General features: G+C 46.9%; 1 protein-coding gene across 13 annotated transcripts in view; it reads right to left on the minus strand.

The window, feature by feature from the left end:
* The window catches only part of LOC134337922 (polyhomeotic-like protein 2), a 308,667-nt gene that overhangs the window by 158,371 nt on the left and 122,863 nt on the right, over nucleotides 1-27,433 (minus strand). The gene's annotated exons all lie outside the window — the stretch shown is intronic.

Consider the following 27,433-nt stretch of genomic DNA (forward strand, 5'->3'; position numbering starts at 1 on the left):
CACACTGTCAGAACAGTGCTGCCAGGATAATCAAGGACATGACCCACTCAGCCAACATACTTTTCGTCCCTCTTCCCTCCGGGAGAAGACTCAGGAGCTTGAAGACTCGTACGGCCAGATTTGGGAACAGCTTCTTTCCAACTGTGATAAGACTGCTGAACGGATCCTGACCTGGATCTGGGCCGTACTCTCCAAATATCTGGATCTGCCTCTCGGTTTTTTTGCACTACCTTACTTTCCATTCTTCTATTTTCTATTTAGGATTTATAATTTAAATTTTTAATACCTACTATTGATTTGTAATTAAGGGAGTGGGAAGCGCAGAATCAAATATTGCTGTGATGATTGTACGCTCTAGTATCAATTGTTTGGCGACAATAAAGTATAAAGTATAAAGATAAGAATTTGGGGAGCATAAGTCGATTGGGATAGGAGCAATACAGTGAATTCTGGTTAACTGGACCATCAGCTAATCGTGGCTGCTACTTATTTGGGATAACTTTTCAAGAACAAGAACTAATCGAGAAAATAGCCAGGATTTCCTTAGTTTATTTGGGACACTGTGCCACTTAATTGGGAGAGGAGACTGTTGCCGAACAGTTTCTAATTGGCATTAGTCACTTTTGTGATCGTTAGACAATGCAGCGTGTTTAGAGTGAACAATTTTTAAATAGAGTGCACAGTTTTTAAGTAGCATCAACTCCGTCTGTCTGTCTTCAAAAATTAGTGATTTCTGTCCTGGATTGTTGTAAGAAATAAGCAGCACGACAACTCAGAACTGTTTTGCTCTTTTAAGCATTCAGGTTTAGGGATGCCAGAAACAGCCGGGAGTGAAAATGAAATGATTTCACTACTTCAACAAGTTAGAAACTACAAAGAATTTGAAGGTATCGATAATCATCTTGAATATTACAATGAAAATGAAGATTTGGAGGATGCAATCATTGAAAACATTGTATGAAGGCAGTCTGTTATCTGCACCTGGAGTCCGTGCTGATTTTGTTTATTTACAGTCAATCAAATGAACACAGCAGTGTACACGGGATGAATTCCTCCATCAATAACTATTAGGAACTAATACATTTTATAGTACTGTAGTAGTATCAGTAGTATCCTAATTTGTTCTGTATTTCATTTAAATATGTAATTTGTTACTCAGTTAAATAGTAACTTGTCTTCTTTCATCCCTTTCCAATTATTTCCATGAAACTTCAGCTAATTGGGGCAAAATTTACGGGTCCCAATGTGCCCCAGCTAACTGGAATCCACTGTATATATGGGTGCCTGATGGTTCTTATGGACTCGAGGAGCCTGTTTCTGTGCTGTTTCTATGATGGGGGAGCGCCTGCAATGCTATTTATGGACATCAGGTGGCAGTAGAACTCCACGGAGCAGCCACATCAGGGCTACCTCCATCACTGCTCCCTCCTCTGTGTCGTTCTCCACTTCTTTCCTCCCCGTCAGCAATGGGAGTCCTCCAGGTCTGACCAGGGGTCATGGAGTCATACAGCCAGGAAACATGCCATTCAGCCCACGAAGTGGGGAGCCAAGGTACAGCAGCAGTTAGCGTGACACTATTACAGCTCAAGTGTCGGAGTTCAGAGTTCAATTCCAGCGCTGCCTGTAAGGAGTTTGTACGTTTCTCTTTGTGAGCGCGTGAGATTCCTCTGCATGCTCCAGCTTCCTCCCACATTCCAAAGGCCTATTGGCTGGTAGCTAATTGGTCATTGTAAATTGTCCTGTGATTAGGCTCGTGTTAAATAAGCAGGTTCCTTGTGTCAGAGGGCCCGTTCTGCAATGTGTCTCTAAATAAATAAATTCACACTGACCCTTCGGTATGAATCCCATCACGCAGCACTCATAGTCTGCCGTTCAAAGAAAATTTATTACCCAAGTTAGGGTTGCCAACTTTCTCACTCCCATTAAGGGACAAAAGTAGCAGAACAATACGGGACACTTGCAGGCATTCACAGTGAAACAAAGAAATGTAAAAGAATCAATGAGAATCTCCACACAAAGTCTGACAAATAACAAACTGTAAAGAAATAAATCACACTGAGAACCACGGCCTGGATGCTTCCAGTGTTCACTGTCAGTCAGTCAGTTTCCTGGCTGTGTATTTCAGACACTCGTCAGTCTCTGGGTGAAGAAGGTACACTCGGAACCTCGTCTCCCTTCCCCTGAATCAACACCCACACGTTCTATTCACCTTTCACTGGGGGAGATTCTGCACTTTATCTTATCTGTACCCCTCCCCTTTTTAATCCCCTCTTAACCTCTCCGCTCCAGGGGAAAGAGCCAGTTTCTCCTCCATCCCAGGCAACTCCCTATGAAATCTCCTCTGTAGTCGCATCAACATCAAGAAGGCGGTATTTCACTTGGAATTTGAGGACTCTTGGTGTGTCACGAAAGACTCCCACAAATTTCTACAGATGTACCGTGGAGAGATGTACAGTGGTCGTGTCACTGTCTGGTATGGAGGGGCCACTGCACAGGATCCAAATAAGCTAATGGAAGTTGTAAACTCAGCCAGCTCCATCATGGACACTAACCTCCCCAGCATCCAGGACATCTCCATAAGGTGATGTCTCGAAAGAGCAGCATCCATCATTAAGGATCTCCAAACCCAGGACGTGCCCTCTTCTCATTGCTACCATCAAGGAGGAGGTACAGGAGCCTTTAGACACACACTCAATGTTTCAGGAACAGCTTCTTCCCCTCTGCCATCATATTTCTGAAGGACAATGAAACCATGAACACTAACTCACTATTTTTGCTCCCTTTTTGCACTACTTAGTTTAATTGTCTATGATCTATAGTTTTTTTATTATTATGCATTGCATTGTACCGCTGCTGCAAACATTTCAGGACAAATGCCAGTGATTTTGATTCTACTCCTTGTGTTGCTACTTGGGCAACAGCTTGCTCTCCAAATCGTACTGCCCTGGCTTGCCTATCACATAGACAGCTGGACACAGCATCCACCGTCAACCCCGACCAATGCAGTCCCTCACGTGTATTGCAAAGTACTGCTGCCCCAAAACAACACATTTCACAACAGATGCTGGTCATATTAAACCTGATTCTGATTTAGCTCTACAGACAAATCCTTCCTAGAGTGGTGACCAAACTTCATGCCATATTCCAACCAAGGGCAGACCAGGGTTTTACATTTAGGAGAATGAGGGGGTATCTCATAGAAACATTCCGAATGTTAAAAGGCCTTAACAGATTAGATACGGCAAAGTTATCTCCCATGGTAGGGGAGTCTCGGACAAGAGGGCACGACTTCAGGATTGAAGGACGTCCATTTAGAACAGAGATGCGGAGAAATTACTTCAGTCAGAGGGTGGTAAATCTGTGGAATTTGTTGCCACGAGCAGCTGTGAAGGTCAAGTGATTGGGTGTATTTAAGGCAGAGATAGATAGGTTCTTGATTAGCCAGGGCATCAAAGGGTATGGGGTGAAAGCAAGGGAGTGGGAATGACTGGAGAATTGGATCAGCCCATGGTTGAATGGCGGAGCAGACTAGATGGGCCGAATGGCCTACTTCTGCTCCTATATCTTATGTGGACCTTTAGACTTTAGACTTACACACCAAGGTCCCTCTGCTGGTCATCTCTCCCCAGGACACTTTCCAAAGCTGTGGTCATAGGTACATTCTTTGAATTGGCACCATTGCAGGGTGGGAGACATTTGAAAAGAGCAAGTCTTGTCAGGAGTGAGTTTTATCTGAGCCAATAAAAAGAAGGGAGGTTTAACTGGAGTGGCCTGGGGCGGTGGTAGACACAGACCTATTCGGGATTTTTAAGTGACGCATGAATGTGAGGATAGAGATATTGTGTAAGCAGAGGAGATTAGTGTAGTTACCCATTTGATGACTAATTTAATCACAGACAAGAGAAAATCTGCAGATGCTGGAAATTCAAACAATGCACACAAAATGCTGGAGGAACTCAGCAGGCCAGGCGGCATCTATGGAAAAAAGCACAGTCAACGTTTTGGGCTGAGACCCTCCAGCAGGACTGGAGGAAAAAAGATGAGGAGTAAAGTTAAAAGGTGGAGGGAGGGGAGGGAGAAACACAAGGTGATAGGTGAAAGCGGGAGGGGAAGGGATGAAGTAAAGAGCTGGGAAGTTGATTCGTCAAAGGGATACAGGGCTGGAGAAGGGGGAGTCTGATAGGAGAGGACAGGGGGCCATGGAAGAAAGAAAAGGGGGGAGGAGCATCAGAATGAGGTGATGAGCAGGCAAGGAGATAAGGTGAGCGAGTGAAAAGGGGATGGAGAATGGTGAAGGGGGAGGAATTACCAGAAGTTGACGTTCATGCCATCAGGTTGGAGGCTACCTAGATGGAATACAAGGTGGGTGTGGCCTCATTGCTTCTTCTGGCTGATGTGCTTAGTGAAACAGTCTCCCAATCTATGTCAGGTCTCACCAATATACAGGAGGCCACACCAGGAGCACCGAACAGTGTATGACCCCAGCAGACTCACATATGAAGTGTCACCTCACCTGCAAGGACTGTTTGGGGCCCTTAGTGAGGGAGAAGGTGTAGGGGCAGTGTAACACTTGTTCCGCTTGCAAGGATACGTGCCAGGAAGAAGATCAGTGGGGAGGGATGAATAGGCAAGGGAGTCGCATGGGGAGTCATCTTTGGAGAAAGCAGGAAGTGGGGGTGGAGGTGGAGGAAGGAAAGATGTGCTTGGTGGTGGGATCCAGTTGGAGGTAGCAGAAGTTTTGGAGAATTGTGTGCTGGACACAGCGGTTGGTGGGGTGGTAGGTGAAGACAAGAGGAACCCTATTCCTGGTAAGGTGGTGGGAGGATGGAGTAAGAGCAGACATGCGTGAAATGGAGGAGGTGCAGTTGAGGGCAGTGTTGATGGTGGAGGAAGGGAAGCCCCTTTCTGTGAAGGAGGAGGACACCTCCTTCATTCTAGAATGAAAAGCCCCATCTTGAGAGCAGATGCAGCGGAGTCGGCAGAATTGGGAGAAGGGCATGGCATTTTTACAAGTAGTAGGGTGGGACGAGGTACAGTCCAGGTAGCTGTGAGAGTCCACGGGTTTATCATAGACATCAATGGATAAGCTGTCTCCAGAGATAGAGACTGAGATCAAGAAAGGGGAGGAAGGTGTTAGAAATGCATCAGGTAAATTTGACGGCAGGCTGGAAGTTGGAGGCAAAGTTGTAGAAGTCGCCATGGGTGCAGGAAGGAGCACCAGTGCAGTTGTCGATGTAGCTAATTTCTAATTTATTTGGTTTGACTCAACACTGAAGAGCCTCTGAGCTGTACTATCCTATGTTCTACAACACAACCATTCACAGTGTAGGTCCTGGTCTATATTGTACTCCCAATGTACTAATTGCACTTTATGGAGTGGTAGTGTAGCAGTTAGCACAACCTTTACAGCAGCCAGTTGTGAGATCAGGAGATCAGGGTTCAATTCCCGCTGCTGTCTGTAAGGAGTTTGTACGTTCTCCCCGTAACTGCGTGGATTTCCTCCCAGAGTCCAAGTCAGTACGGTCAGGGTTAGTTAGTTGAGGGCGTGCTCCGTTGACACTGGAAGTGTGGTAACACTTGCAGGCTGCCCCAGCACAATCCTCGCTGACTTGATTTGGTGCAAACAAGGCATTTCACAGTAAGTTTCGATGCACGTGTGACAAATAAAGCCAATGTTTCAATCTTTATCCGTGTGTCACCTCCCATTTAACTGGGGAGGGGTAGGGGGGATGGAGGAGTCATGGGGACAAGCTCCCACTACCTATTAAATACGCCCAGTGGCATGAGCCTCCAAGAGTCTCTGACAACCAGGTCCAGCACCTGGCCTTCACATGTGGCTTCGCTACTAAGCTGTTTCTGCTGACAGAAGAGGCAAAGGCAGGATTCTGGCATTTTAAAACCAGTCGCTCTGGGCAGACGGGGCTCATCAGCCGAGATTGGCAGCTCATCTAGGAGAAGGGAAACTCTGATCTCAAACCTCCACTGCCTTAAGGCTAAACCCACTCATGAGGATGGCTTCAGGAGTAAATCCTGAGGAAAATCCAGGAGCTGGAGTCCCTAAGGATGTCCTACATCGAGTTCAATGCAGCTCCTGTGACCCCACTGGTGCCAAACTGTATCGGTCTCTGCCCTTCCTTTGGACTCATCATCTGTGGAGAGGAGGAGCCTGCCACATGGACAGCAGCTTGATCCCCATATTGGACTGCTCAGACTTGTGTACAGCTGGGATCCAACACTCGTGGTCGACCCTGGCCTCCAGGACGTTCCATTTATCAGGGTCACACTCCCCCTCCAGTTTCTTAGTCTATTTCCCCAGCACATCGACATCACCCCGAGCCCCCACCCTGGTTCGTGGACTGTGAGTGCCCCCACCCACTGGTCCACGCCAGTTAGGGTGTCCCCTGCCCCTATCCCCGGTCCCAGAGGCCACACCCAGGGTCCGGAATGTCGTTCAGGCACTTGGACAAGGGCTGGACAGGAAAGTTTGCAGAGATATGGGTCAAACACAAGCCTGTCTGGCTGCATCATTACGAGGTACGGAAGCTGCAAGGCATTATACCACAGGTCCCTACAGAGGACAGTAAAATCTGCCAAGAAGATCACTGGGGTCTCCCTCCCAGACACTTAGAGGGAGTGTTGTAGACAAAGGGCCCGAAACATTGTCAAGGATGTCTACCACCCATCCAACAATCCCTCTGACCCACATTGTTAGGAAGGAGGTACAGGAGCATCAGAACAGGACTGCCAGCTTCCACCTTCAGCTGTGAGACTAATGAATACCCTCATCACCAGGACATCCAGCTGTTTACCTGTGCTGCATACATGCATTTTGAATTATATTTTATTAACTTATTTATGGTAACATTTTGGTTTTTGTACTGTGTGAGATGTATGTTTTGAGGGTGCACCGTGATCTGGAGGAAGGTTGTTTCTGTTTGGTTGTATATATGTACAGTCAGACACTGTGATCTGGAGGAAGGTTGTTTCTGTCTGGTTGTATATATGTACAGTCAGACACTGATCTGGAGGAAGGTTGTTTCTGCCTGGTTGTATATATGTACAGTCAGACACTGTGATCTGGAGGAAGGTTGTTTCTGTCTGGTTGTATATATGTACAGTCAGACACTGATCTGGAGGAAGGTTGTTTCTGCCTGGTTGTATATATGTACAGTCAGACACTGTGATCTGGAGGAAGGTTGTTTCTGTCTGGTTGTATATATGTACAGTCAGATGACAATAAACTTGAACTTGAAGCTGAATGCAAACCTTGGCTGACATGGGGCAGTTGTTGAACCCCTGACAGTGCAGCACTCCCTCAGTCCTGCATTTGGGCACCATGGATTCCTGCACTCAGCCTTCGGGAGTGGCTGCTCTGTACAGAGTCTGTCACCACCCCCTCACTCTGCCCCCAGGGACAAACACAGACAACTCATCATCTCATTGGAACTTGAATAATATCTTTTTTATCTTCGCAGACACGAGGAAATCTGCAGATGCTCGAAATTCACGCAAAACCCTCCTGTCGAAGGGTCCCGCCCCGAAAAGTCGACTGTACCTCTTCCTATAGATGTTGCAGAGGGTTGTGGTTCTGTGGAATGCTCTGCCTCAGAAGGCAGTGGAGGCCAATTCTCTGGATTCTTTCAAGAAAGAGTTAGATAGAGCTCTTAAAGATAGTGGAGTGAAGGGATATGGGGAGAAGGCAGGAAAAGGGTACTGATTGTGGATGATCAGCCATGATCACAGTGAATGGTGGTGCTGGCTCGAAGAGCTCAATGGCCTACTCCTGCACCTATTGTCTATTATCTGCCTGGCCTGCTGCGTTCACCAGCATTTTTTGTGTGTCTTTTTTATCTTCAGCATTAACTTAAAAATTCTGTTCCCAAGTTCCCAAGAGGTCCCACACAGCTTTGTCTTTGATACGAACAGTATCCAGGCCACACTTTCTTCTCACTGCTGCCATCAGGACTCACAGCACCAGGTTCAGGAACAGTTACTACCCCTCAGACATCAGGCTCTTAAACCAGAGGGGATAACTTCACACAACTTCACTCACCCGAATACTCAACTGTTCCCAGAGACTACTGACTCCCTTTCAAGGCCTCTACGACTCCTGTTCTCAATATTATTTATTACTTATTTATCTATTATTATTATTAGTTTGCTTTTCTTTTTGTATTTGCACTATTTGTTGTATTTTGCACACTGGTCAGTCTTTGATTGTGTGTAGTTCTTCATTGATTCTATCGTGCTCTTTACTGTGAATGCCCACCAGAAAACAAATCTCCGGGTTGTACGTGGTGACATATATGCACTTGGATAATGAAGTTGCTTTGAATTTTTAGCAGTGCTTCATTTGTAAAGGAGAGATTTTCCAAATGGTCCTGTTTTTAAGTCAAATCTTTCCTTACCGGTAATGTCAGGATCCTGCACATCCAAAGCAGAAACAGAGGACAACTGGTTTCAGTTAAGTTTCCACATGCAGATTGGACCGCGTCAGATGCAGACGGTGTGGCAGGAACGCGTGTGGGGTCTGTGGTTCCACTGATCTCTCCACTTCCCCCGAGCTCAAATGGCTCTCAGCTACCTCCCCAGAACCTGCACAGCCCCTCCTGTCTCCAGTTACCTGAGCACAGTATCTCTAGATTTAAGATTGTTTAATGTCATTTCCAGTACACAGGTGTAAAGGAAAATGAAATAATTGTGACCCCAAATCCAATGCAGCACAAAAAAAACAATAAGAAAAGGAACACAATAATAAAAACACTATAAATATAAATACATAAGATAGCTTATATACACAGATTGAATGTGTGTCCATAAAGTGACGCTAGGCACAGGAGTATCTGTACATAAGATGCTTCTGACAGGAAATGATAAAGTAGTGGTGTTTGGGGGTGTGGAGGGGTGGGTTAGCGGGTGGAGGTGTTGATCAACCTTACTTTTTAAGTCTGGTGGTCCTGGTGTGGATGTTACGTAGCCTCCTCCCTGATGGGAGTGGGACAGTTGATGAGCAGGGTGGGTGGGATCCTCCATGATGTTACTGGCCCTTTTCCTGCACCTTTTCCGTATACGCGTCCTTGATGGCAGGTGGGCTGGTGCCTGTGGTGCACTGGGCAGGTTCGAGTTCCTATTGTAGAACCTTGTCTCCAGCACAGTGCAGTTTCTGTACCAAGCAGTGATACAGTTTGCTAGGATGCTCTCTATTGTAGAATGATGTGAGAATAGATGTGCTATAGAATCCAGCTCTCTTCAGAAAGCAGAGGCGTTGCTGAACTTTCCTGATTGTGTAAGATATGTTCTGGGACCATGAGAGATTGGGTGTGACATGCACTCTACGAAGAAACCTATCCCACACTTTGGGCTTCACCTCCCAGCAGAGCCCTTTACACTGTTCCTAATTTTCTTTAAATGAGTTTTAATCTATTAAAGATTAGCTTTATTTGTCATGTGTACATCAAAACATACAGTGAAATGTGTCAAATCAAATCAGTGAGGATTGTGCTAGGCAGCCCGCAAACTTGGTTTTGGCACCAACGTCTTTGTCCACAACTTACTAACCCTAACCCTAACCTGTACGTCTTTGTCCACAACTTACTAACCCTGACCCGTACGGCTTTGTCCACAACTTACTAACCCTCACCCTAACTCACAACTTACTAACCCTAACTCGTACGTCTTTGTCCACAACTTACTAACCCTCACCCTAACCCACAACTTACTAACCCTGACCTGCACGTCTTTGCCCACAACTTACTAACCCTAACCCGTACGTTTTTGAAATGTGATGAGGAAACCAGAGCACCTGGAGAAAGCCGACACAGTCACAGGGAGAACGTACAAACCTTTTACTGACAGCAGTGGGAATCGAACGTCGATCTTTCAGCTGTAAAACATTAAGCTAATTGCTACACTGCATGCCGGCGTTGTGTTGCTGGGAATAGAAATCCCACACAGTCAAGAGCCAAGAAAAGAGCATTTGTCCAGCTGCCAATCGCAAGATGTTATTCTAACCTCCTCTCAAATTCTCTCTGGCTTTTTCCTCTCCATGAAAGCAGAGGGCTTTCTATGGCAGCAGACCCTAGCGACATGTAGGGAATCAGCTGAAATTCACCCGTCAGTGACAGTAACTAGTAACCAGTAACCAGCAGTCAACCCAGCTTAGGGAGAAGCGGTTGAAAGTTATGGGAAAGTTCAGAGGAGATGTGAAGGACAAGTTTTTTTTTACAGAGAGTGGAAGATGTCTACAATGTACTGCCTAGAGTGGTGGTAGAGGCAGATATGATTGAACAAAGCACACGACGTGCTGGAGGAACTCAGTGGGTCAGGCAGTATCTCTGAAGGAGAATAAACGGATGCCATTTCAGGTCAAGACCCTTCATCAGGAAGTTATGTTGCAGCTTTACAAAACTCTAGTTCAGCCACATCTGGATTATTGCACACGGTTCTAGTTGTCCCATTGTAGGAAGGATGTCGAGGCTTTGGAGAGAGGGCAAAGATAGTCTTTTTATCCCAGCTAGGGGTGTCTCAGACTGGAGGGCATAGTCTGGTGGATATACTGGATGAGCTGCCAGACGAGGTTCACGAGAATAGCCTTTTCATTCCTGGGATCAATGTATGAAGAGCACTTGATGGCTCTGGGCCTGTACTCCTTGGAGTTCAGAAGAATGAGGGGGGATATTGAAAAGCCTAAATAGAATGGACATGGAGAGGATGTTTCCTATAGTGGGGGAGTCTAGGACTAGGGGACACAGATAGAGTGGATGTGGAGAATGGGGAGAGTCTACAACCAGCGATCAAAGCCTCAGAATAGAGAGGCGTCCCTTCAGAACAGAGATGAGGAGGAATTTCTTTAGCCAGAGTGTGATGAATCTGTGGAATTTTTTGTCTTAGATAGCTGTGAAGGCCAAGTCATTGAGTATACTGAAAACGGAGGTTGACAAGTTCTCGATTAGTCAAGAGGTCAAAGGTTATGGTGACAAGGCAGGAGAGTCGGGTTGAGAGCCACAGTGGAATGGCGGAGCAGACTCACCGAATTCTGCTCCTATGTCGTACGGTCTTAGGAGGTGGTTGAGGTAGAGGCCAACACATTGCTTAAAAAGAATTTGGACAGATACGCGGAGGGGAATGGAACAGAGGATATGGGGCCAATGGATGGAGTGGATGAAGAGCCTGAACAACTCCTACTTGGTAACTAGAGCCTTTTGGATCTGGACCCTGCCTTTGGCCACTTGCCCCTACTTTCCGATGAGCCTGAAGGGAGTTGGCCAAGGCACATCTATACTCACGTCATTCTGCAGATGAGCATCCTAACAGGTCGTTTTATATTCTGTTCCTTACCTTATTGTGAATTTGTTGTGCTGTATCTTTTCCAGAGTAACAATTATTTTGTTCTTTACACTGTGTACTGGAATTGACATTAAACAATTTGAATCCTGCTGCAGTATCTCCTCCCTTTCGAAGTGTCTAGTTTCTGTCACCGTGCCCCTGGTACCCGGAAGACACTATTGTGTGTGGAAGATGTGGTCTAAACCTGGAGGGCTCGGGCAGAGCTGTGTGGGGGGGGTGGGGGGGTAGGGAGACCGACTCCTACTGGGCAACTCCTCTGAAAGCTGGGGGCAGGGGTTAAAGTCAGGCAGAGATCCAAGATTGTTTAATGTCATTTCCAGTGCACAAGTGTAAAGGAGAACAAAATAATTGTTACTCCAGATCCAATACAGCACAAACAAAACACATTAAGATAAAGAACACAACAACAATAAAAACACAATAAATATAAATCCATAGGATAGCTTATATACATAGGTTAATTGTATGTCTCTAAGGTGACGTTCAGCACAGGAGTGTCTGTACATAAGGGGACTCTGACAGGAAATGATAAAGTAGTGGTGGTTGGGGGTGTGGAGGGGTAGATTAGTGGGTGGGGGTGTTGATCAGCCTTGCTGCTTGGGGAAATTAACTGTTTTTGAGTCTGGTGGTCCTGGTGTGGATGCTACGTAGCCTCCACTTCGGATACTGTTGAAGCAGAGGTGGGATTCTTCATAATGTTACTGGCCCTTTTCTGACACCCTTCTGTATATCTGTTCCTGATGGCTCTTGCAGTAGGTTAAAGGGTGAGCAGAACATCATGGGCTGAAGGGCCTGTATTGGGTTGTGCAGTTCTATGTTTATATTCCACTGGGTATACCAGCAGTAAAAACGTTTCTGTGATTTATGTACAGGAAACCCTAGCCCTGTCCGCCCCTAGCTGTGAGGAGCAGGGTGAAATGACTTCTCCTGCTGGGAGGGTGTTCCCAAAGGAGGAGAGCGGCCTGAACGATCTGCAGATGCTGGTCTTTTGACTGCTTGTGGGGTGCGGGGCCAGACTGCAGCGTTGGGTTTCCACAGACCACGGCCTGTGCTGACAGAGTCTATCTGAGTTAATGGGAAACAAATGTGAGGCACCTTAAAACTGCAAGCGATTCCGCCATTTGACAAGCTGAAAACACTTATCTACTGCCGAAGTATTTGTGGGTCGCAGCTGATGCATAGCAGAACTGTTCCCAAGTCGGTCATTCCAACCAGAGCTACATTACCTCACAGCTCTTCAACTCACTCCTCCAACTAATGAAGGCCAACACACCATATCCAGCCAATTCTGCTCCTACGGTCTTATGGTATTACACACCTTCACAGCCAAACGCAGGTTTAATATCACTGGCATATGTGGTGAAAAGTATTGCTTTGTGGCAGCAGTACAATGCAATACATAAATGACAGTGAGTATTGTTCTGTGTCAAAGCCTCAGGCACGTACAGTTTATACAGTTACAGTGCCTGAGATGTTTGCACAGTACTGTATTGTCAAAGGGGAGCGGAGAGCGAGTTTGTAAATCTGCTGGGAGCAAAGGATGTTGGGAATGTGGAGGGTGGAGTGTCACGGGAGGGGTGTGGGACAGGTGGCAGAGAAGGGGTGTCAGGGGTGTTGGGGTGTCCATACAATTAGTTCATTGATCATTACAGAACATCTCTCTGATGCTTTGTGCTTCCTCCTTTCTCCCTTCCCCTTTACCCAACCATGACTCTCCTCTCCCTGCCTCCTTCCCACTATCAGGCTACCCTGGAGACCCACATCAGAATCAGGTTTATCATCGCTCACATATGTCACGAAATTTCTTTTTATGTGGCAGCAGTACAGTGCAATACATAAAATTACTACTATAGTACTGTGAAAAAGTCTTAGGCACCCTGGCTGTATATCTGTGCCCAGGACTTTCTGCACACCAGTGCGTGCGTGCGTGTGTGTGTGTGTGTGTGTGTGTCTCTCTCTGTACGTGTGTTGTTCAGTGCTGTCGGCTCATGGATAGTGTAGTTGAATAGGGTTTTCATGGCCTTTCTTCCACACGGATACTGCTGCTGCCCAGGCTGGGACCCGGCCAGATTCGAACTCAGGACCATCCACCTCAAAGTCCAGTGCTGATGCCTCTACACTGCCGGCCGACCCATATATATAAAATTAAATAGGTACTGCAGAAAGACAGCAAATAAACAGATATGTGAGGTAATGTGGGTACATTGTCCTTTCAGAATTCTAACTGGCTGCATCACTGTCTGGAATGGAGAGTCCAATGCACAGGATCGGAAAAAGCTGCAGAAAGTTGTGAACTCAGTCAGCTCCACCATGGGCACCGGCCTCCCAGCGTCGAGGACTCCTTCAGAATGCGACATCCATCACTAAGGCCTTCCTAACAGTTCAAACAGGTCCGGGGAGAGCAGAGCTCTCTCTCGCCCATGTCAAAGCACCACCCTCCTACCTCAACAGTGACACCTGTCACTCACCTCCAGAGCAGTCTGAGGGTGGGTGGTGGGGCCTGGAGCTGGGTAGTGTAGGACAGTCAGTTTTGTGAAGACACCCCCCCCCCAACCACATACTTGCTGCCTTCCTCGGGGATCCTCCATTTTGACTGGTCCCAATGCAGGGACAGGTGAGGATGTGACATTACATGGAGATCCAAGCTCAGAAAAGGCCCTTCCATCCCAATGGAGCCCTGGCCAGAGCTCATAATGATGGTATCCATCATCAGGGACCCCTACCACCCAGAACATGCCCTCTTCTCATTGCTACTATCAGAGAGGAGGTACAGGAGTCTGAAGACACACACTCAGTGCCTTATGGTCTTATGTTGAACTGATGGTCGAAGACATTTTCTCATTTTAGTGCACAGAAATAACACTGATGGCTTCACAGAATCATTGAGACTGTCTGTGTATTCAGAGGTCCTTCGCAGAGCAGAAAGTTTAACTGAATCAAACAATGGAGCGTTCAGAGCTTCCTGCAGAATGTCTGACTGAGAGATGCTTATATTCATAGGAAACAACATACCAGATCCCCTACGCAAACTCACACCCGATCCCCCCCCGCACAGACTCACACCGGATCCCCCCGTGCAGACTCACGCCGGATCCCCCCGCGCAGACTCACGCCAGATCCCCCCGTGCAGACTCACACCGGATCCCCCCGTGCAGACTCACGCCGGATCCCCCCATGCAGACTCACGCCGGATCCCCCCGCGCAGACTCACGCCGGATCCCCCCGCGCAGACTCACGCCGGATCCCCCCGCACAGACTCACGCCGGATCCCCCCGCACAGACTCACGCCGGATCCCCCCGCACAGACTCACGCCAGATCCCCCCACGTAGACTCACACCCGATCCCCCACACAGATTCATACCAATCCTCTACATAAACAGAAGATATCGTACAGGTTCTGGAACATGCACAAATGCTGGAGGAACTCAGCAGCTCAGGCAGCGTGTATGGAGAGGAATAAACAGTCGATGTTTCAGGCCAAGGCCCTACACGAATGGGCGCTACGGGAGCGCAGCTGTTACCATGACGCTATTACAGTTTGGGGTGTCAGAGTTCAGAGTTCACTTCAGGCACTGTCTGTAAGGAGTTTGTACGTCCTCCCTGTGACCGTGTGGGTTTTCTCCGGGTGCTCTGGTTATTGGTCATTGTAAACTGTCCTGTGATTAGGATAGGGGTAGGTAGGTGGGTTGCTGGGCAGTACTGCTCATTGAGACTGTTGTGCACTGTACCTCTAAAATAATAAATGTAATAAATAAATCACATCCTCTCCTCTCTGAGTGGCGCAGTCGGTAGTTCTGCTGCCTCACATCTCCTGTGATCCGGGTGTGATCCTGTTGTGCACTGTACCTCTAAAATAATAAATGTAATACATAATCACATCCTCTCCTCTCCTTTGCGAGAGGTGCAGTCGGTAGTTCTGCTGCCTCACATCTCCTGTGATCCGGGTTTGATCCTGAACTTGGGTGCTGTCTGTGTGGAGTTTGCATGTTCCCCCCACCCAGGGTCTCTGCTTTCCTCCCACAGCCCAAAGACACGAGGGTTGGGGCTGATGAGTTGGCCTAGTGTGTGAGTAGATGGGAGAGACTGGGGGGGGGGTTTAAGGAGAGTGTGGGGAGCATTAAAAAAAAATTGATTAGCGCAGTTAGTGGCAAAATTAGTACAGTTACTGTGTGTGTATATATGTACATACACACACACACACACACACACACGATGGAAATGAAGACAAATGAGGACAACAGACCAAGTACAAGTATAAGCACAAGCGAAAGGTATCGGTGTAGATAGGCAGAAAATGTTGAGTGGACACTCTGGGCAGGAGGATCTGCTTTCCTGTGGTGTGGCACAATTCCGCGCGAGTATTTCACGGTCTGGTATTAAGACAGTTGGATTCAGGGTTTGCACCCCAAGGAAATTCTGTTTCTCCTTTGGACTTCATCACACAGAGGGCAGTGAGGACCTGGAATGAGCTGCCAGAGAAAGTGGACGAGGTGGGTACAATTGTAACATTTCAGAGTCATTTGGACTGGTACATGGAGGTGGGGGGGCTTGGAAGGTTAAGGGCTGAGTGCAGGTCACTGGGACTAGCAGGGAGGATGCTGTGGCTGCCTGCACTAGAGGGGCCAAAGGGCCCGTTTCTGCACCATTTTACTCCAATACTTAAAATTAAGACTTCCTGACATCTACCCCAGATCTAACTCAGTCACTTGTCCCTGAGGGCTCTGACTTCCCTAGTGTGCATTCAGGTGGGTGAAGAACGAAGACTATTTTGCTCAAAGTCGGGCGTTCCCTCCCGATTGGTTTCACAGAGATATTTTTGACTCAACTGCATACTGAGGAAGCAGTGGAGGCTGCCTCAGTAAATATAGTTAAGCCAAGGTTGGATAGATTTTTGCATAGTAGGGGAATTAAGGGCTATGGGGAAAGGGCCGGCCCCCTGGGCCTGAGTCGATGTAGTAGTAGTAGTAGCAGCAGATCGGTGGAGATGAGTCCATGGTCAGATCTGCCATGATCTTATTGGATGCTCCTGTTTATGTTCTTATATTCAACTCTAGAAAGTGAAGTTAGCAGCGGAGATTTCTCAACCTTCCCTTGATGTAAGCACAAACCTTATGGCCTTTCTTGTACATCAGCAGACACTGGCTAACCAACACTCCTACCGAATACCCCGGCAAACCTTGTGTCCTGAGAACCTCCTTACCCATTCTGATCAACCATGGCCACAGACGACTTACAGCATGTAAACAGGCCCACAGACATAGGAACAGAATTTGGCCATTCAGCCCACTGAAGTTGCGCTGATGTTCAGGTAGCCCGGTCCACCAATCTGAATTCATTCTCCCCACATTCTCAACAATCTTTCCCTGACTGAACATAGAAGAGTACAGCGCTGGCCCTTCAGCCACAATGTTGTGCTGACCCTTTAACTTACTCCAAAATCAATTTAACCCTTCCCTCCTACATAACCTTACATCTTTCGATCATCCATTTACCTACCTAAGGGTCTCTTAAATGACCCTAATGTATTTATCTCTGCCACCAGGGTGTTCCATGCACCCACTGCTCTATGTGTAAAAAAAAGCCTCTGACATACCCACTATACTTTCATCCAATCACCTTAAAATTAAGTCGCCTTATACAGGTATTAGCTATTTCTGCCCTGGGAAAAGTCTCTGACTGTCTACTCAATCTACGCTTCTTATCATCTTGTACACCTCTGTCAAGTCCTCTCCAGAGAGAAAAGCCCTAGCTCACTCACCCTAACCTCAGAAGACATGCTTTCTAGTTGGGCAACATCTTGGTAAATCTCCTCTGCACCCTCTCCAAAGCTTCCACATCTTTCCTATAATGAGGTGACCAGAATAGAACACAGTATTCTCAGTGTGGTCTAACCAGGCTTTTATAGAGCTGGTATAGACTGCAGCAGAGACAAGGGGCAATTCACAGTGACAAATTAACCCACCGATCCGTATGTCTCTGCAACATGGGAGAAAGCTGGAGCACCCACGGGGAACTCGAGTGGTCACTTGCAAGCTTCACGTAGACAGCACCCAAGGTCAGCGATGAACCTGGATCACGAGAGCTGCAAGCCGCTTCTCTACCAATGGTGCCTCTCGGCTGAACAAATGCATTGAACCACAGCAGATACCTGCCCAGAGAGATGGTGATGATCTGCAACGCATCACTGCTCGCTACAGTGTCTGCTCTTCATATGATGCCAGAAACTGCAGAGTTATAGATGGAGCTCAGCATATCACAGAAATCAGCCTCCCCTCCGCGGACTCTGTCCACACTTCTCACTGCCTGCATCATTAAATATTACACTCAACTTGGATATTCTCTCTTCTCTCTACCCCACCAGGCAGAAGTTACAAAAGCCTGAAAGCATATACCACCAGGCCCAGCGACAGCTTCTTTTGTATAGTAGGGGAATTTAAGGTTATGGGGAAAAGGCAGGTAGGTGGAGATGAGTCCCATGGTCAGATCAGCCACAATCTCATTGAATGGCGGAGCAGATGGCCGACTCCTGCTATTTCTTAAGTTGTTATGCACTATCCCACTGTTATCAGACAATTGAATGGCTCTCTAGTATGATAAGGTGGACTGTTGACCTACAGTCGACCTCATTATGATCTTGCACTTTATCATGTCCCTGCATCGCACTTTCTCTGTAGCTTTTACACTTCATTCTGCATTGTTACTGTTTCACCTTGTTCACACCTCAGTGCACTGAGTAATGATCTGATCTGTATGAACAGTATGCAAGACAAGCTTTTCACTATATCTTTAAATCCTGGCTTTATATGTACATTAAAACATACAGTGAAATGCATCGTTTGCATCAGCCCGAGGATGTGCTCCTTCCCATCAGTGGGTATTGCCACAAGGCAGCGGAGGTGTGAGATCAGTTTTCTTTCTCCGAGCTGGGCTGTTAACCACGGCTGACAAGCCCATCTGCCCAAACTGAAAACGTACTACGAGCCTAATTATAGATTCTGTTACTGAGCCCAACTGATCAGAGACTACAGGGAACACAAAGAACATCTGGTGCAACCACGACAAAGGTTCACAACGTCAGCATCCATGTTCCCGAAGACTGTTGTAAAACTCAAAGCAAGAGACAACGCTGATCTTTGGAATGAGCAGTCCGAAAGCGCATCAGAATTAGACACCCCTACTTCCATTATAATTAAACCCACACAAGAATAAACCAGTGAAGTTGAGGGGGAGAGTTCCTGATCTTGGGCACCAGGCTGGTAAGTCACTCACCCTGGTAGTACAATTAAACTCTGAATGGCGGAGTGACCAAAACTGGAGGAGCAAAGAAATCTCTGAGGAAGGAGAGCTAGGGGAGGCTCTGAGGAGGGATCTGCAGTGAATATGCTGTTTGGATTCAGAACTGGCTTGCCCATTGAAGCCAAAGGGAGGTGGGCGAAGGGACTTCTTATAGCTTGAAGGTCTGTGATTAGTGGTGTCCAGCAGGGATCTGTATGGAGATCTCTGCTGTCTGTGATGTCAATAAGTGACCTGGATGAAAATGTAGATGGGTAGGTTAGTAAGTTTGCAGATGATATGAAGATTAGTGGTGCTGTAGATAGAGACAAAGACTGGTAAAGAATAGAGCGGGATATAGGTCAGTTGTCGATGAGAGCAGAGAAATGGAGGATGGAGTTTGTTGGACCTTGGTAGGTGAAATGTAAAGAGAGGGAATTGAGGGCCAAAGGACCTGTTCCTGAGCTGTACTGTTCTATGTTCGCTTTCCCGCCAGCTTTTTCCACATCTATTATTCCAATCGTTTCCACATTGCTGCACTTTCACAGAGCAATGGCATTAAATTTTAACTGCCAGGAATTGACTGATTAATGTTTCAGTGGAGAGCACCGGGGGGGGGGGGGGGGTGCATATTATAGCCTGGTCACTTTCACAGATGAGTTCGAGTGTTTAGACAGATGGCTTGGTGGCTGCACGGTGAGGTGCTCAACACAAGCGTGGGGCCTGCCTGCCACCCCACCTCATCAATATTTCATGGCAATCCACTGGATTATTCATTTCCATAACTTCACCAATTATTTTAGAACAGGGTGATCTTGTATTTTGCTGCAGGGGTATGTTTCTTAAGGTTGTTATAGCCGGGGGTGGCAATGGGGACAAGCTCCTATAGCTACCTATTAAATGCTCCCAATGGCGTGAGCCTCGAATAGCCTCTGACAACCAAGTCTAGCTCCTGGCCTTCATGTATGGTTTAGCTCCTAATCCTGGCAGAACGGTTTCTACTGACAAAAGAAGGGGCAAAGGTATTTACTGGCACTTTAAAACCGGTCACTTTGGGCAGAAAAATCAGGAGCTGAAGTCTCTAAGGCAGTCCTACATTGGGTTCAATGCTGACCGGTGACTCCTGCAACGCTGCTGGTAGCGAACTGTGTCTGTCTCTGCCGTTCCTTTGGATTCATCAGCTGCGTGGAGAGGGGGAACCTGCTGCGTGTGCAACAGCTTGCTCTCTCTATCATACTGTGCTAGTTTGCGTACTGGCTCGTGTATACGTAGACAACTGGGACACATCCATGGTTGATCTCACCAACACAGCCCTCACAGATAGGTTGACATTTCGACCACTTCCACTGGGATCCTGTGGTTTAAGATTGAGTATTTGAAGAAAATTTGATTAGATTAAAGCTCAGCTTTATTTGTCACATGTACATCAAAACATTGAAACGGCCAGTGAAATGTGCCGAATGCATCACTGGGCAACACAGACCGAGGATTGTGCTTGGGACAGACTGCAAAATGTCATCTGTTGCCAGCGCCATCGCAGCATACCACTACTTGCTAACCCTAATCTGTACGTCCTTGGACTGTGGGAGGAAACCGGAGCACCCGGAAGAACCCGTGCATTCACAGGAACAACGTACAAACTCCTTACAGACAGCGGAGAGGACTGAACACCGAGTGGTGACCACTGCCGCATTGTCCTATCATGCTGAGGACTGAGGGAAATGAGAACAGGGGTTAATGAGAAAGTGGGAGTGCAGAAGTGGTGAATGTGGGTTTGATGAAACATTCAAGAGAAGTTTGGATAGGTGCATGGATGAGAGAGGTCCGAGGACTATGGTCCAGGTGAAGGTCGATGCTTCTAAGCAGAAAACCAGGTTGGTAATGCCTAGATGGGCTGAAATGGCCTGTTTCTGCATTTTATGCTCTGAAATTCTCACCGCTACCTCGGATCTTCCATAGTCCTAACAAGGGATGAGCCTCCCTCAAGGGACCTTGTCAAACACCTCACTAAAATCCATGCAGACAACATCTACAGCTCTACTTCAGATGGTGAGAAATAGTTTTGCTGGGGCTGGTAGGAGCCAGTAAGATGCCTCATAGCATAACATGACAGTGCCACAATTAGTACAACACTTTACAATGTAAACAACCCAGGTTCAATTCCTATTGCTGTCTGTAAGGAGTTTGCATGTTCTGCCCATGACCAAGTGTATTTCCTCCAGGTGCTCTGGTTTCCTCCCACAGTCCAACCTACCGGTTAGGGTTAGTCAGTTATGGGCATGCTCTGTTGGCACCAGAAGTGTGGCAACACATTCTTGGACTGTGTTGGTCACTAACATAAAATAGCACATTTTACTGTACATTTTCAGGTATGTGTGACAAAAATCTGCATCTGCCCAGCACACAATCTGCAGTGGGAGCTCAGCTGGTGAAAGAAATTGAGGCCTGTGATTGTAATCCCGTGCGAGGACTTGTTTCCATAGTCCGTTAAGTATACTGGCCGTCACCCCTCTACTCTCTGTCCAGAGGCAGGGTTTTGACAATACTGATCATCTCCTTCCCACCTGAGATGCTGCTTGACCTGCTGCTGAGTTCCTTCGGTATACTGTTAGTTGCCTTTGATACCTTCTTCCTCTTCCTCTTCTTCTTCTTCTTCTTCTTCTTCTTCAGCCCACCACCCCCACTGGGGCACAAGGCCCCAACAGCAGCTCGTCAGAGTCTTCAGTTCTGAGCCTGTACAAAGTTGATCAGTCCTGTGGCTTCCACTTTCTCCACATGACTTCATCCGTCTTCCAGGCAAAGATCTTTCCTCTTCAAAGGATGAAGCCTTTGCAGCTTCTGTAGCTCTGGGTTTTTACAGGATGGGGTTGCTTTCCCCTTGCCCAAACCTCCTCCTTTCACAGCCGGGCTTGGGACCGTCCAGGCAGAGTTCTATGACACCCTTTGCAGCTCTACAAACCCTCTGTGATCTCAGCTGTGAGACATCGCAATCTACAGACATTAGGAATCTGAAAATAAAAGCTAGGAATACTGGAAAGACTCAGCAGGTCAGACAGCTTCTGCGCAGAATGAAACAGAGGTACTGTTTCAGGTTAATGACCCTCCATCAGATCATTCTGGTTGTTGGTGTGAAACGTAAACTGTTTCTCTCTCCACAGAACATGAAGTTGGAGTGTTTTTAGAATTCGTTGCACCCCCGGCATTGAACTTTGGACAATCCTGTGAACCTCAGCCCCTGACCTCAGCGAGTACGTCTTATAGAGATCACAGTGTGGTGTGCCTCAGAGTCAGGACCACCTCCTCATCTAACATCACACCACAGGACCAAACAGCCACTTTCTAATGTGCGAGATCCCACCACAAGCGGTCAGAGGCAACACACAAAGTGCTGACGAAACTCAGGGAGTCGGACGACATCTGTGGAGGGGAATGGACAGTTGGCATTTCCAGTCGAGCAGGAAACAGACAGTCAGTTTTCGGGCTGAACCCCTTTCCAAGATGCCAGGACATCCTTTCTGAGATAAGGAGCCCAAAGCTGCTCACAATACCCTAAGGGCCATCTGACCAAAGCCTCTGCATCACATCTTTGCCTTTATATTCCAGTCCTCTTGAAATGAGTACTAACCTTGCGCTTCGCATCACGGGTGCTGTCTGACCAGGCAAACTCCTTCAGTGGAATGTCTACTGCTCCAGATTCCAGCATCAGCTGTCTCTTTGGCTCCAAAGGCCATCAGTTAGTAGTTCTGATTATTAAGCTCCTATCTGCTGTCTGACAGCAAGATTGAGCAGGCCTCCCGGAAGGAGTCTCCTGCCCCTCGGACCAGAACAGCATTATCTACTGAGGCAAGAGAAAGCAATGCTTTGTTTCGAAGCTCACTAGAAACACAATGAATCAGCATCCATCATCAAGGAACCCACCATGGTCTCTTCTCACTACTACCACCGGGAAGGAGGTACAGAAGCCTTAGGATCCATGCCACTAAGTTCAGGAACAGTTATTACCCTTCAATCAGCAGGCTTCTGAACCAGAGGGGATAGCTTCACTCACCTCAATACTGAACTGACTCCATAACCTATGGACACTTTCAATGTCTCTACCACTCATGTTCTCAGTATTATTTATTCATTTATTTATTTATTACTTGCAGTTTGCCTTCCTTTGCACACTAGTTGTTTGTCCGTATTTAGACACATTGGATCTAACTGTATAATTGTCATTTCCTTAGCAGCTCAACAAAGTTAGAATTTTATTATGTAACCACTTACTTACATCTAACTGTTTAGTATGTTTCCTAGTGGTCACAGAATGTATATGCAACTGTTCACTAATGGTTACATTTGTACGATTCTGGAAAGCTCTGGAAGCTTCTCTGGTACCACGTTATTTGCACAGGGGCTTCCTGATTGGTTAATTCTTATCTGTGAATTTGAATGGAATATTTGTTATCTCTGCGTATAACAAGAGCTGACTACGCAGCGGCGCCATCTTCTTTTTTCTTCTCCCTCGTTTCACACACTAGCCTCGGCTCCTGTCACTGTCTATTTTACATTTTCTCTGTTCTATAAAACGATCATGAAGCAACAAGACTTTTTTTGCCTCTTCTTTCACTCCCGACAGAGCCTAGGATTAAAAATATCAGAACCCAACAGAAGCTGTTTCTGAAATATGGAGTGTGGGGGGTGGGGGTGAGGGGAATTGCCCCTGCCCCAGCCAGAGATGCTGCCCCACCCCACGGGTACCAGTGAACAAGCTCCTAACGAGAAGCAGGCACTTGCAGGAAGTATTTGCATAATGCCTCAAGAAGGCAGCATCCATCATTCAGGTCCCCCATCACCCAGGACATGTCCTCTTCTCACTGCTACCATCCGGGAGGAGGTACAGGAGCCTGAAGACACAGACTCAATTTCTCAGAAATAGCTTCTTCCCCTCTGCCATCAGATTTCCAAATGGACAGTGAATCCATGAACACTACCTCACTACGGTTTTCTTTTTTCCGTTGTCTTCTTGCCAACTTATTTAATATTTTATACACATGTTATCGTCATTTATAGGTTTTTTTTACTATGCATTGCAATGTACCTGTGCCCCAAAGACAACTAATTTCATGATATGTGCCAGTGACGTTAAACCTGACGATAACAGCAGCAACATAATGCCAGCTGCAGATCCCTATCCTGCCTTAAGTGAGCAGACACACCGAGAACAGAGACAAGCTAGTGGTGAACCGGGACCCGCTGACAGGATCGCTGGTCCGATAAGGAAACTGGCAGAGCCTGAAAGCTTATCTGACAATCGCAGGAGACAGGCAACGCTTGAGAGCTGCTATCAGTGTCTGACAGGCAGTGGTGGGGTTGGACAAACACCTGTGTAGAAGATTACCACCAACCCACATCCAGCCACAGGGAGCGGCAAGTGGGGAGGGGGGAACAGGAGGTTCACTGGACGAGGCTGAGGAGCTTCTGCTCCGGGTGGGGGGCGGGAGGGGGGAAAAGGGGGTGGAGGACGGGGTAGTCTGGTGGTTAGTGCAACTCTTTTCAGCCCCAGCGATTAGGGTTCATGAGGTTTAGGGTGGCATGATAGCAAAGTTGTTAGTGGAAGTTTACAAAACCAGCGACTGGGGCTCAATTCTCGCCACTGTCTGTAAGGAGCTTGTTACGTGGGTTTTGTTTATTATTGAGGTACAGCACAGCATCGGCCCTTCGAGCCGCAACACCCAGCAACTCCCAATTCAACCCCAGCCTCATCACAGACAACTTACAACGACCAATTAACCCATCAAACGGAAGGTCCTCGGGCTGTGGGAGGAAACCAGAGAACCCGGAGGAAACCTACGCATTCAAACTCGTTTCAGACGAAGGCAGGGATTGAACCTGTGTTGCCTGTACTGTAACGCATTGTTCAACCCCTACAGTACCATGCCACCTGTGTACATAGGGCCCTTAGCGTTGTCAATGATCCCTCCGACCCGTCCAACAACCTCTTTGACCCCCTACCATCAGGCAAAAGGTACCACAACATTCGAACAAGGACTGTCAGGATAGAAACGGCTTCTTCACTGAACTCCCTGCCAGCACCCAGGTCTCATCGCATATGAAACAACAGTAGTGTTATACTGTCTACTTTTCAACCTGTGTCATTAATGCACCTCATTATTTGTTAATCTACTTGTGGTAATAATACTTTGTGCTGTGTGTGTGAGATACGGTGCTGTGCAAAACTCTCAGGCACTTATATATAGCCAGGGTGCCTAAGACTTTTGCACAGTACTGTAGTAATTTTATGTATTACACTGTACTGCTGCCACAAAAAAAAACAAAATTCATTTTGTATGTGAGTGATGATAAACCTGATTCTGATATTGGTCTCTGTTGTGGACTGAGAGTGGGAAGGGGGCAGGGAGAGGGGAATCATGGTTGGGAAAAGGGGAAGAGAGAGGGGAGGGAGAGGGAAGCACCAGAGAGACATTCTGTAATGATCAATAAACCAATTACTTGGGATCAAATGACCTTGCCTGGTGTCTCAGGGCTGGGTGTGTCTGCACCCTCGCCATCCTCTGCCTCAACTCTCCTTCCCTGCCACCTGTCCAACACCCTCCTGAGACACTTCATCCTTACCATTCCCAACATCCTTTGCTCTTGCCAGATTTAGAAAGGTGCTCTCAACTCCACATTGACAAACACAGACAACACACATCAAAGTTGCTGGTGAACGCAGCAGGCCAGGCAGCATCTCTAGGAAGAGGTACAGTTGACGTTTCGGGCCGAGACCCTTCACCTCGGTCACCAGCAACTTTGATGTGTGTTGCTTGAATTTCCAGCATCTGCAGAATTCCTCGTGTTTACAAACACAGAACTGCGTTGTACACCTTGGTCTGGAGGAATGTTGTTTTGCTTGGCAGTATACATTTGTACGGTTGAATAACAATAAACTGAACTTGAACTTGGGGTTACTGAGGTCCCAAGGCACAATTCCAATGAAGAGTAGTGTTCTTATGGTGTCCGACACCACAGATGGATCATTATCAGTGTCAGTGCACAGATACAGCCTGCCTTCTCTGGTGCCATTCTCTGCTTTGTGATGCAACCATGAAGGCAGCACACCACTGCTCTGCTTCATTAGCAACTTATCACCAAAGACTACCAAACTTCTACAGATGTGCCACGGAGAGCATTGTAACTACTGCATCACCTCTGGTACAGGATAGGAAAAAGCTGCAGAGAGTTGTAGGACTCTGTCAACTCCATAACAGGCATAACCCACCCCACCATCCAGGACATCTCCACAGGGTGGCATTGCAAGAAGGTGGCATGCATCTTTGGGAAGCATCACCATCTGGGACATACTCTTGTCTCATTACTACCATCAGAGAGCAGGTACAGGAAGGAGCCTGAAGATGCATACTCAGCCTCTTCCCCTCCACCATCAAATTTCTGAACGATGCATGAGTTCGCTGCTCCCTCTGTGCACTATTCACTTTAACTTGTAGTTTTGTATGTTGCTGCCATAAAACAACAAATTCCATGACATTCAAACCTGGTTGATGCAAGTGGAATTGGTACACATGAGGAAATGTATAGATGGAGGGCCAAACGGCCTGTTTCTATACTCTACAACTCTCCGACATCACTGCTCCTACCCTCCCCCAGTTCGGTCCAGTGCCAGTGGACTGATCCTACAGCCAGCTTCCTTATATCCACAAGGTTTCCCTATAATCACAGCCAGATCCGGAGCAATATATGCCATGACCAATGATAGCGGCGTTGCTAGGCAACTGCCAATGAGGCCTGCGGCCTTTGTTTTCAATTTGCTGCACAAACGTAAAGGATCAGCCATATAACTGGGCCTCTTCCTATACAAATGCATGATTAATACTTTTATTATTATTAATACTTCAAAAAAATTATTTCTACTATTAATATTAATATTATTATACTATTAATATTAAATGTAATAAATGCCAGTTCAAAAGCAATTTATTTACCCTTGCTTTTAACTAACATTTTTGTGTCTTGTATTTTCATCTTTGTACTTTTTTCCCCATTGTAAAGCACTTTGAACTACGTCATCTGTATGAAAAATGCTCTATAAATAAGTTATTATTATTAAAAACACCTTAGAAGAATTCGACAGCCCTGATGCTTACCTTTTAGAAATAGTATGGCTGCTGGATTAAGGCAACAGGAGCAACAGGAGGCTATTAAAAACTCAGCGGTTAGGGGGAGGAGACGACTGTTGATAATAACAGCGTGTTTATACTTACCGCCTCTGCTGGGGTAGAGAGTTGGTTACTTCAACTATCAAATTCTACGGTCAGATTGAGTTAATTGCACTGACCAGCACCACAAAGGCACCTCTGTTTCGGACTATGTGTGATCTGACACCTTGTTCAAAGGAACTAACAAGCCAGCAGTCATAGCCTTCACAAAGCCCACATCGAACTGCAGAAAGTCACAGCAGAGAGATGGAGGCAGAAGCAGAGCAGACCTCAGGTTAACACTAGCCCCTGGTCTGTGGTTCAGCAGACCCCACACTTCCAATGTTACATAGGGCACTACAACGCAGTACAGGAGCTTTTGGCAGACTCCACGGTCAGCGCCCAATGATGGATTCCAAACTGTGAGGACTGCCATATCCAGCCTGGTGAGGTTGGCTGAGCAGAGCAAGATATATCTGTCGCAGTGGGGGAAAAGACTGATTGGGCGTTGCTTTTGTAGAACAGCATCCCAAACTAGGCTACAGCCACTGACGAGACTGAGGTGTGGCCACTGTAAAGTACAGTTAACAGGCCAACAAATCAAAGACAGAAAAAGATT

The sequence above is a fragment of the Mobula hypostoma genome, chromosome 25 (assembly GCF_963921235.1).
Source record: "Mobula hypostoma chromosome 25, sMobHyp1.1, whole genome shotgun sequence".
Classification (NCBI taxonomy): domain Eukaryota; kingdom Metazoa; phylum Chordata; class Chondrichthyes; order Myliobatiformes; family Myliobatidae; genus Mobula; species Mobula hypostoma.